Genomic DNA, 12,298 nt, shown 5'->3' on the forward strand with positions numbered 1-12,298 from the left:
CGCCGCAGTAAAGCGAGTATCACAATAAAGCGAGTCGTAATCTTTTTGCTGGTGGAAGGTCTTGCCTGCAATTTATAAAAGTCACAACATCTGTGAAGCACAATAAAGCTAAGTGCAGTAAAACCAGGTAGGCCTGTATGGGACTGAGTAGTTTCAACAGAGAGTGTACAGCCCACAAAACCGAAAGTATTTACTGTCTGGCCCTTTGAGGAAAACTTTGCGGACCTCTTGTCTAGAGCTGCGATTCTCTGTCCTGGGCAGACCTTAGGATCATCTGGGGCGTATTTTAAAACTTCGAATGCCCAGGCCCCACGTTCACAAAGGGTGACTCAATTGGTCAGGGTGGGGCTTGGGCATGAATTGCTTTTTCAGAATTTCCCAGGGGATCCCTGTGCAGCCAGGCTTGGTGACTGTAATCTTTAGGATTAATTCCAGTCTCCTGAGCATGGTTTCAAAGGCCCTTCGTGACCAGACTTGTTTCTCCAGCCTCATCCTCCTACCCATTTCCTCTGCTGTTGTACAGGATGCTGCAGGCCCGCACTTGCCTCTCCTTCTGCCTGGAATGTCCCTCCTTCCCACCTGCCAGGAAAATGCTGAGTCATTCTTTAAGTGTTGGCTGAAGAGTGCTCCCTCTCCCCAACCCCAGGAAAGATTCCAGACTCTTGCTCAGTGTATCACACCAAAAGGCACATTACTATTTACCTGTCTCTCATGTGAGAGAGGCCGTGTCTTCATTAATGGAGACAAAAAAGGAGCTCAATAAACATTTGCTGAGTTGAAATAAATTTTGAGAAAATTTAGTTCAATACCTCAAATCCAAGTCCACCAGTGTATTTTGAGATCCTCCCCATGTCAAGAAAAACAACAATTTTGAAAGCTGGACGTAGTTATTATAAATAGGCTAAATAGCCCTCATCAGTTTGGCTCAATGGATAGAGCGTTGGCTTGCGGACTAAAAGGTCCCAGGTTCGATTCCGGCCAAGGGCACATTCCCGGGTTGCAGGCTCAATCCCCCACAGTATGGGACGTGCAGGAGGCAGTCAATCGATGATTCTATCTCATCACTGATGTTTCTATCTCTCTATCTTTCCCCCTTCCTCTCTGAAATCAATAATATATATATTAGACTAAATAATTTCCAAATTCCCTTCTCCATCACTATCTGATATTCTGAATTCTGTAGCCTTCAGTTCACAGCTGTGGAACTATAAGAGTTGAAGGAGACAGAAACCAGAGAGGTGCCAATACAGAGCGTGTCTTCACCATTAGGTAAACACCTGAAGGGTGAATACGAATACAGAGGAATAGTCCATTCTTCACTTTAGAAGGTTAAATTCTGGTTTTCTTTCCAGTTGGTGTTTTGCTCTGTGAACTGGTTTTCTTGGATTGGATTTATTATTTTCTAGCTGAGGATATTTTGTATTCTATGCAACTTTTCAATTGCATTAGCTTCCTTTCTAGTTATAAATGCAAATGGATAGGTTGCCCTTTTCCTGCCTTCTCCTTAATTAGTTTCTGTCTAGGACCTGAGATGCCTGGCCATGGGCACCATCCAAATCAAAACCCATTATGATCGTCATGGGAGGGAGGAACAGAATAAACTAATGATCAGTCCCACCTGCCACTTCACATCAGATGGCAGTTGGTCCAAGTTTTCATTATGAAAAGATTAAAAAGAACTCATTTAAATTCTGCTGGGCTAATTGGCAGACAATTTTTTTCTCTCACATGATGGCAACGATATATGGGTATTAAAATGCAGAGTTGATTAATTTCTGGGTTTAAGTGGAGGAAAGCAAGACCTCAACCAATGGTCTTAAAATATGGATGCACCTCTACCATGATGTTGAAGGCGGCAGAAGCTTCTAGAATGCTAAGCCACAAACAGAACCTGAAAGTGATGATTATCTTCAGCATTAACAGTAAATATATATTAAGCAATTATCAGGTCATTGTGTCGTATTGGAGAATTTAAAAAATGAGAACTGAATAGTCCTTGCCCTGTAGCTGATGATACAGGGCATAAGCAAAAAATGCTAACCATCTGTTGGTTAGAAAACGATCTGAATGTGCTAGCATTTTGATTTCTAACTTCCTGAAGCAGGCTCTTTGCAAAAAACCTCCTGGAATTCCCCTTTGTGTCTGGTCAACTATTAATCTTGGACTTGCACAAGTATAGCATGTGTATTGGTCTTCTGTGACTGCTGTAACAAATTTCCACAAACTGGGCAGCTTTAAACTACAGGAATGTATTTTCTCATGGGTTTAGAGGCTGGAAGTCCAAAATCATCATCACTGAAATCAAGGCGTTACCAGGGCTGCACTCCTGAAGGCTCCAGGGGAGAATCTGTTCTCTGCCCCTTCCAGCTTCAGGTAGCCACCAGCATCCTTGGCTCACGGCCATATCACTTTGTCCTCTGCGTGTGTGTGTGTGTGTGTGTGTGTGTGTGAAATCTCCCTCGGCCTCTCTCTTCCAAGGATCTATGTGATTGCACTTAAGGGCCCATCTGAATAATCCAAGACAAACTCCCCATCTCAAATCCTTTAGCTTAGGTATATCTGTGAAGCTTCCGTTTCCATACAAGGCAACATTCACAGGTCCCGGAAGTTAGAATGTGGTTATCTTGGGAGGGCCATGTTTCATAAACTCAGTCAGCCCAGAAATGTCAGTGGAGCTGCTGTGTCGCCCTTTCTCTAGGACGGGGTTCGCTGGGTGCCAGCCACTGTTCTGTGCCCATCTCCAGCACCGGAGAGGAGGCTGGCCTTGAGTGAGACGCCCTCCAGACTGACAGCTAGACAGGAAAAGAGGCAACTTCCGAGAATGCAAATCAAGTAGCCGGTCCTCCACTGGTGACTGGAGGAGAACAAAGGCCAGCCCAGTGAGTTACCCCCCTGTGACCGCCTCCTCTCACAGGGACATACACCACAGGCCCAGGCTTCAGGGACAGAAGAGACACACAGGAGGCAGGAAATAATCGCTCCAGGAGACAAACGAGGAAGCCCAGGGGAGCAAGTGATCCGAGTAGGAAGCTCAGCAGCCCAGCCTCCAGAGGGACTTGAGGGACCTGGTATGGGACCAGGGAGAAGGGACCTGAAGGGTTAAGAAAGTTTTACAGCAAAAGTAGCTGCTTGGGAAGATTTCAAGGATGTTGGGAGATGAGAGGAAACAGGAAATGAAGAACCCTGCATGCTGCTGGGAACCGAGGTCTCCTCCTTCCCCCTCTATCCCAAAGGAATAAAGGGCAGGAAAATGCAGAAATCATGTGAAACCAGAGGCCTCAGGATGATGAGCACAGTTTTCATTCCACATACACAGCCGCCCGTGCGAGGCCGCTGCCGCAGACGGCGCTCCGAGTAGATCTGGTTGGGCCGTCAGAGATGGCCAGGGGTGGATCTGGTACGTTTTAGGAAAAATGAGTTCCAGGACCTGAGAGTGATTTGCTTTTGTTTTCATCTCAGATCACAAATGCATGCTGTTTATTCCAGCGGATGTGTCCGAGAGGCCATAGTTCTCGGAGTTTGTTTCCAAGGGTTGTCCTAACAAATTTTCACGAACTGGTGGCTGAAAACAACAGAAATCTGTTGTCCCACAGCCCCAGAGAGTAGGAGTCTGAAATCAGAATGGTTCCTCCTGGAGGTTCGAAGGGGGAATCTCCCATGCCTCTCTCCTAACTTCCAGTGGTGGCTGGTGATTCTTGGCTTTCCCTGATTTACAGACACAACACTCCAATCTCTTCCTCCCATAGAGGGCATCCTTGTGTGTCTTTATTGCCCTCTTATAAAAATACCAGCCATTGGATTAGGGCTACTCCTTAATCCAGTAGGAACTTCTCTTAATTTGACTACTAATATGTCTACAAAGACCCTATTAAAAAAAAAAAAAAAAAAAAAAAAAAAAAAAAGGTCATATTTGCAAGTCCTCTGTGTGTGTGTCAAATCTCTCTCTGCCTCCCTCTTCCAAGGATCTATGTGATTGCACTGAGGGCCCACCTGGGTAACCCAGGGGTTAGGGTTTCACCGTGTCTATCTAGAGGACATCTTACCACCCTCTTCAAGTGGCTATTCTAAAATGCTACTAGCTAGCTTGAGGCTTGGTGGGAGAGGCTCTGGGCGAGAAGCTGTGAGCTCAGGGAAGGTGTGACAAGTTTATGAAGAGATGGGATCCCTGGATGGCCGAAGTCAGAGAACATTGGCTCAAGTCCTCTCTGCAAGACCACACATCTCTGCCTGAATTCCATCTACCCTCTCTCTTCAACCTTCCTCCTCAGAGCACTGCCCATTATCAGAGATCCTGCTTCTTAGCACCTCTACTAGTATGCTTTGCACTGGGATGGAGTTTTAAAACATTATGCAACATTTAACATATTAAAAAGGCATAAGAAAAAAAAATACTGAAACACCTATGTTCCCACCACCCAGCTTAAAAAATAAAACTTGACTCATCGTTTGAAATCTGGTGGGTCCCCTGTGGCCTCCCCACCCTAGGCACCATCCACTCCGAGGCAGCCCCTAGCTGAATGTGGAGATTCCGTTCTCAGGCATTCCTTTCCATCAGCACTGTATGGGCGGCATCTCCCTCAGCAATGGAGCACCATCATTTCCATTTCCTAAAAACTTACATATTGCATATATTCTTCTATAACGTTTTCGTTGGCGTTATTTCTGTGTATTCCTTCCTTATTGGTACATGTTGCTCTGCCCATTCCTTTTGCTGCTGGTTCCCCTCCCCTCTCCCCTCTTCTTGTTTTTCTTGTTACTTATTTTAGGTAGAGATGGAAAGTACAGGCTTGGGAACAGATGACCTGGACTCAAATCCTCTCTCTGCCATTTACTTCAAGCAAAATACATCTCTGTGGCTCCATTTTCTCATTTATAAAATGTGGATGATAAAAACACCCTCCCCCTAGTGGGGGTGGGGTACTAAATGAGACAACTCCTGTCCCGGGAGTGGTGCCTGCCATGAAAAAGTATTCTCTAAACACCAAGTCCTTCTTTTTCCATCTGCATCCCTCAGTGCAAAGAAAACCACACTGAGAACCAAGACCACAGCAACTTGCTGGGCTCAGAAGCCTCAAGCAAAACGTCCAGTGTTTTCTGGTGCATTAGAATGAAAATCAGTTAAAACAACCGGATTAGTACTATTAGTCATGTATTAAATTAAGCGATTGTCATCTGTCCCATTCATGTAAGTCATTCAATTCTTCCTTGGACCATTCATCTTTGGGAACTTTTCTTAACTAAACAAACAAAAGACTTTTAATTTTCAGGCTTCAACAGCTGGCACATCGTTGGCGCATGGCTAGAGGGACTTTTAGGGCAAATGAAGCATTAACAAATAAAACTGGGACTAATAATGGCAAAATGTGTCCCCACTTCATCACCTGGAATCCGAGGCGGTCATTGTACCGTCTAGCTTATTAGGCCCATGTTTGTCAGAATCTTCCCTGTCAATATCATCTAGCGTCGCAGCGAAACATCAGTTACAGCATGGGACTTGAAAATAGTCATGGGATTAGGAGGATTAATTTATAATTTATCTTTTCCCACCAGCTCATTAAATATTAGGACACCCAATCAACTGTAGAATGGCATTTGCTTCAAACCATGCGCTATTTTGTATTACCCAATAGGAAACCCAAACTTTGTTTATCTGTATGATGTGTATTATGCTACTGACTGTTTTCCAATACAAAACCAATGTGGTCAAAATGGAAATGGAAATCACTGTGATTGGTTTTCTGGGTTTGGAAAGAGTGAATTTCTACATTTTTCCTTTTTGGTGGTTTTCATCAGCATCAACAATTAATCATTTCACCACAGAGATTACCTCATTGAAAGAAAATCTAATTTCCTGCCCCTTCTGGCAGGAAAGTTACGTATCCCTTTAGTTGGGAGACTAATTTTTGGGAAAACTACAAAAATAAATAAATACGGCTGCCTGACATCCATCCATATCCCATGCAAAGAGGTCTGGCGACAGTCAAACTTTTTCCAGCCTGAGCCAGTCCGCTCACTCACACACCCTCCGAGCTGACTATGGAACATATAACAGGCAAGACTGGTTCCCTGAATCATGAAGGAATCCATTCTTGCTTGATTCCTTCCAAAGCGGGTGAAATGTCTAGAAAAAGAAACAAAGCAAGCTATCTTACACGCCAGAGGAACGTTATCCACTTCAATAACAACAAACAGCATCATACAATCTACAGACCATTTCATCTAAGTCAGAGCTTGGTCTTTAGGAGACTCCTGGCTAGAATTCATACCACTATCCCTATTGCCTTCTGCAAGAAAAATTCCTCCCCCTTGCCTCGATTCCTGGTGCAATTTGTAAACTGAGGTTTGTCTTGTCTTCCCCATTGGGTTCTGTGCTTTAGATTCTCCAGAGTTTTCCTAGGCTGCCCAGCACTAACCTTAGATTGCCCTGTGTTCACCTACCCGACGGGCCAGGGAAACCCACTTACTTCTTAGAGCGTATTCTTTGGGCTCCACTGAATTCAGATCAGAAAGGAATTCGTCAGTGTCTCGCCTGCACTTGAGAGAAATGTTTCTTGCAGGAAAAACAAAAGGTAATTCAAACTGAAAAGAAAACAGAACAAATAGTAACGGTGGGGCCATCATTGTCCCTTAACTTGTCAGGATAAAGCTCCCCTCTTAGACAAAGAGCCTTATATTGATGAAACACTGGTCTATAACATGTTGGGGGCAGGGGGGAGGGAATGTGACATCGCTCGGTCCTTAACACGCAGCGACAAGCTGTGTCTCCTCAGCCACCTGCAAAGCGGCCGGCCGAGATGAACAAACCATGGAAACCGATTTATGCACAACTTGTTATTGTTGAGGAAAGTGGTGCCGTGGCTGTGGGGCCGCCGACCACCTGGCTCCTTTAGTTATGCAGATTAACATGGATGAGGCTGGATTTTCTCTAGTTGGCCCTTCTTGCGTATACCCCTGGTTCAAAAAAATATACCGAGGATGTTAAGTGGCAATATTTGGTTTTCTCCGGAAATGATTATGAATCCAGCCTATGAAATGTTTGGATACGTGACCAGCGAAGAAGGGCTTCTCCGTGGTCATCTGGGTTTTTCGTGCATCTGCTAATGTGTTTGCAGACTTGAGAGCCCGGTGTGGGAGGGATGAACTCCTCCCCCACGGAAGGAGCCGCATGGCGTGGGACCAGTACGCAGGCGTGTCCTCTCCTGGGGCTTAGGAGGCACATCCTGGGAAGGAAATGAGGCTGACAGAGGTTCACAGTGATGGTGTTCATCTGCTTGAAGAAAACATGGCATGTGTGGGTCTGGATTTCTGAGGGTGTAAATATTGTCTTTCCAGAAAGGCTTCCTTTAAATAGCAACCTCCCTAACGACAGTGAAAATATGACACAGACCTTGTTGACACTGTGGAAACGAGTCTGCACCTGCGGGTAGCTGGGACTCCCCTGGACTTCCTGCGGTCCCTGGCTTCCCAGGGGCTATACCCTCCCAGCCCCCCGCCCTTTGTTTGAGTTCACTGGGCTGCTGAACAGGATACCACAGCCTGGGCACCTGATAAACAACAGGCATTTATTGCTCGCACTTCTGGGACCTCCAAGTCCAAGATCACGGTGTCGTCGTGTTCTGGTGAGGGCCCTGGGTGATCAGACAGAAAAGCCTCTACAACCTGGATTAGTTTCCAAGCCAGTTGTTGAGACAGTGTAGTCATTGAAAATATTAAATTGCTTTTAGAATTCGGTGTTAAATATTTCATCTTTTGTCAGCTGGGGGAGGGGAGGATATACAATGAGCAGAACACAAAGCCACATTTTAATCTTTAGTAATCAAAACCACCTAAATGGCCGAAACTGGTTTGGCTCAGTGGATAGAGCGTCGGCCTGAGGACTGAAAGGTCCCAGGTTCGATTCCAATCAAGGGCTCAATCCCCACTGCAGGGCAGGGCGTGCAGGAGGCAGACAATCAATGATTCTCTTTGTCATTGATGTTTTTCTCTTTCTCTCTCTCCCTCTCCTTTTCTCTCTGAAATCAATAATATACATAGAATGACAGAAAAAAAGGGGGGAAAAAGCCTCCCTCACATCAATTCCTGTGGCAGCAGCAAGCAGCTCCCGATGTTGTTACTAATACCACAGTCATGTGAGTTAAGTCACTTGCTCTATAGAAAAGGAGAAAGCATTAGGCATCTCATGGTTTGGCATGAATTTGTGAAAGCAAGGATTTGTCTTTGCTGACAAGAACAAGGACCGACCCATCTGCTGGGGAAATGGCAGCTAATGGCTGCAGAATGAAAAACACCTTTTGCGATGAGAGGGAAAGGCGGCCGAAGATTAAAAAGCAGGCAGTCTATGGACCAGCCCAGGACCTTTATCCAGGGGACACCAGACCATTCTCAAATAAGCAAATGTCAGAAGTGGTAAGTGCCAGGAAGGAAGATCATGCGGCGGAAGGAGATGGCGAGCGTGGTGTGTGCTGTTGGTGGGGTGGGCACATTCCAGCAAGGTGACCAGAAAGGCTGTCTCTGAGCAGGTGACTTCTGAGCCAACCAGAAATTAGTGAAAACAGTCCTTGTGAGAATAACAATGTAGGGAAGAGCATTCCAGGCAGAGGGAACAGCCAGGTCCAGATCCAGGTCCTGGGAAGGGAATATGCAGAGTGAATGGAAGGAACAATCAGGAAGAAGTGGGAAAAGAAGAGGCTGGCGAGGTGACAGGATGTGGGGGATGAGAGGTCTGCTTGGGGGGGGGGGGGGTAATTGATAGGCACACAATTCGCTTCCTGATAAATCTCTTCTACAGGAACTGATATTGCCACGCTGCTGGGACAGAGTCTCAGAGGGAAGGGGGCGTCTAAGCTCTGAATGTCCCACCATGAGGCCACAGACCCCGGGTCTAAGAAAGCTCAGCGGTTCCTTGGAAGCAGTCAGTGGGCAGAGAGGCTGAGGGAGGCCCACATTCCTTCCCCCCACATCTTGGTCCTTTCTTTTTCCTCACCAGCAAGTACAGCTCCCAAGGTAACTCTCCGTAACCACTGCGCCCATTGCCACCTGCCACCAGAAGGAATCCATTGAAACTGCCGGCCTCTGCATCGCCTGCTGGAGAGCGCGAGCAGGAGCATTGTTCAGGCCAGGTCTTGGCCATCCCATGTCTGAGGTTAGGCTGCCAGGGGTCAGGGAGAGTGGCCTTCTGGCTTCCGGAGCAGAAGACAAGGTCCATTTCTTTAGTTTAATCCTCACCCAAGGGTACATTTCATATTGATTTTTTTGAGAGAGAGGGAAAGGAAGAGAAAAAGAAAAACATCAATGTGAGAGAGAAACATTAAAGGGTTGCCTCCCATATGCTCCTCGACTGGGAATGGACTCACAAGCTTGGTACATGCCCTGACTGGGTATCGAACCCACAACCTTTCAGTGTATGGGAACAATCCTCCAACTAACTGAGCCACCCGGCCAGAGTAAGGTCCGTTTCTTGCCAAGAGTCATACAATGGCAGAATCTGCAACACTGGAAGGGAATCAGTACTGAACTGACAAAAATCAAGAAAAGGTCCATTACCCCTGCTACTTAGAGACATCTACCCTTCCCAAGAGACGGCAGTTCCCTTTGGCACATGCAGCTTTGCTTCTCCTTATTCTTGTCAACATCACACCATCCTCTCCAACCGGCTGACCTCTGCCTTCCTTGTTCTTTTTTCATCAAACAAATGACATGTATTCTCCAGAAATAACCAACCCAATTAAACTTGACTGGATCTGAAGGTCAGAAAATTACCCTTGGGCTAAACTCCTTCTGGAACCGCGTTGGGGGTGTGACACAGTGGATTCTGACCATGGAGCTTCCCTAGATAAAAATAAAGTCCTGCAAAGCATCGTGCTTGAAGCAGACTTGCCACAGTGGTGTAACTCACCTCTGTCACTAGCAGGAAAGCTCCAGGTCAGCAGCATGCAATAAGACAGCCCCGCAAATGGAATAACCAGGTCCTTTAATGCTACGAAACACTATAAATAGTGCTGCTTGGAGTCAGAGCTAACCTCATAGATTAAATTTAGAAACTAGCAAAGAATGTGCTCTTCTGTTTCCTTAAGTAAAATATAGCTACTAGGGAAAGGGTATAATTCCAGGGTAAACCTGGTGTGGTAACTAGAAAGAAAAGATTAAAATGGAACACAAAGTGCCCTGTTCCAGCTCACAGCCTTCCTACAGGGGGTAAAATACATGTTGACAAGAAGACAGACATAGAGCAGGCACTTCTGAAAGCATGCGCTAGACATCTGTGGTCACTGTGATGATTCCCTCCCGTACCCCAGATCCATATTGCATCCCTCTGTGCCCTGCTTGCTGACATTACAGATTGGCCAGTGGGAGGTGCAGGCAGGAAATCCTTGCGTGTGACAGGACAGCTTCCTGTAATTTCCCTCCCACACCCTCCCTGCTTATGGGGCTCTGGCTTATGAAGAGGCCCTGGTCCATGACACCAACTCTGACCCTGAGGGTGGCACTGGCTCCCCACCACGGCTAATCCCGGGGGGGTCCCAGGATCCTTTGGTCCTGACCGTGGCTCTGTATATAGTCCCCTCCTGAATTTCTTTCAAATTAAACCTTTGCTAGTGTGTTGTGTCTTGCTAAGACCCTAATTCATACAGGATCTAATGGTGGGCACCCCCAGATCTACCTTTCCAACAAGGGCAGCAAATGTGAGTAAGCAAACTCCAGGAAAACCATAGGCTAAGATGATGAAAGCTCCATCGTCCAATCAAGTGAGCCGTTACTAAGATGTTCACCAAAATCTATTGGGATAGTAGGGAGGGGAAGTGGATGTGGGAAGGGGATGTTGACTCAAATTCAGCCTCACACCCAAACATTTGGACTGAGGCCTGACTCTTCAGAAGAAGTTTGGGGTAATGGTGCTAGAGTAACATGTGGCTAGTGCAGAACTGTGGTAGCTGGAAGAGAGGCTCTTTGCAGAAACGTAAGTTTGCATTGTCATATCGCAAAGGTTTATGATGACCTCTGTTGGGTGTGAGATTTATAATTTCAAAAAGAAACCTGAAGTAAACAAAAAGGTGCAAGTGTCTATTTAAGCAAAGAATGAATCATGCATGAGCTGGAGCCCAGTTCTTAAAGTCACTAAATCTAATTGAGGTGTAGGCTTAAAATTAGGAACTACAGTCTAGTACACTTACAGTATCTGAAGGATGTGTGTATAAATAAGAGGTGCATATAGCATTCCACATTTGACACACCCCTCTATTTTTAAACCATTTTTGGGATAGATGAATGGTTCTTTTAAGCCATACTTTATTTTCACACACTTTTTCCTCTTCTCTCCTTTTAAGAGATCACAGCATGATGAATATATTAATAGAAAATAATATCTTAGTCTTGGCCAAAGTTTTCAACAGGAAATTTCTCTGTTGGTCAATGATCTTAGGCTGCAACTCACTAGCCCACTAGCCCTGGAGAGAAGCACCAGCCAGAGCTTGGGCGGGGGAGTGGGGAGGGTCTTACTCTGTAGACAGGAGAAGGAGTGAGGAATTTGCAGAAAATGTTTCTGGGAGGAAGCGGTCCATGCCATGTAGTCTAGGTCTAGTTTCGTGTTTCTCATCAGAAGTCTTTGTCACTTTGTTGGCCTTTTTTACTGCAGCACCATTACTTGATGATTGATAAAATCATACAACCACACATTCGAACAAAAAACACACCTTGTATGTTTATCTAAAGTGCAAGCTTCACCATACCTAGCTCTAATTTTGACTTTCACATATCCAAGTAGTAATGTAAACCTTTTAAAAACTCTTAAGAAATCACCTAGGACCCTGGCCAGAGTGGCTCAGTTGGTTGAGCATCCTCTTGTGCACAGAAAGGTTGCCAGTTTGATTCCCTGGTCAAGGCACATACCTGGGGCTGCTGGTTCAATCCCTGGATAGGGCATGTACTGAAGACAATAGATGTTTCTCTCTCTCCCTCCTTTTAAGTCTCTCTCTCCCTCCTTTTAAGTGTATATTTGAGTGAGGATTTTTAAAAAATTACCTAGCTTTGGACTTCCAGGCAAATCCTCTTTGTTTCTGTCTCCCTCAGCATGAAACTCTCTTGGTGCTACTTCTGAAACGCTACCTACAATTGCAGCCCCCTGCCAAGGCTACTCCTAGGTTAAGCCTTCATGCCATGTGTTAGCACCCCTGCTACACTGATTTCAACTTTATTCCTGTCATGGTCATTAATGTTGTCCAAATATTTCCAGCTCTGTCTTCTGGACACTTGGTAGGGTTGCGCTTCCTGTCTTTCTTATGATTTTGTGACTGGAGTTGTG

This window comes from Pipistrellus kuhlii, unplaced genomic scaffold (assembly GCF_014108245.1).
Source record: "Pipistrellus kuhlii isolate mPipKuh1 unplaced genomic scaffold, mPipKuh1.p scaffold_m20_p_6, whole genome shotgun sequence".
NCBI classification, from domain to species: domain Eukaryota; kingdom Metazoa; phylum Chordata; class Mammalia; order Chiroptera; family Vespertilionidae; genus Pipistrellus; species Pipistrellus kuhlii.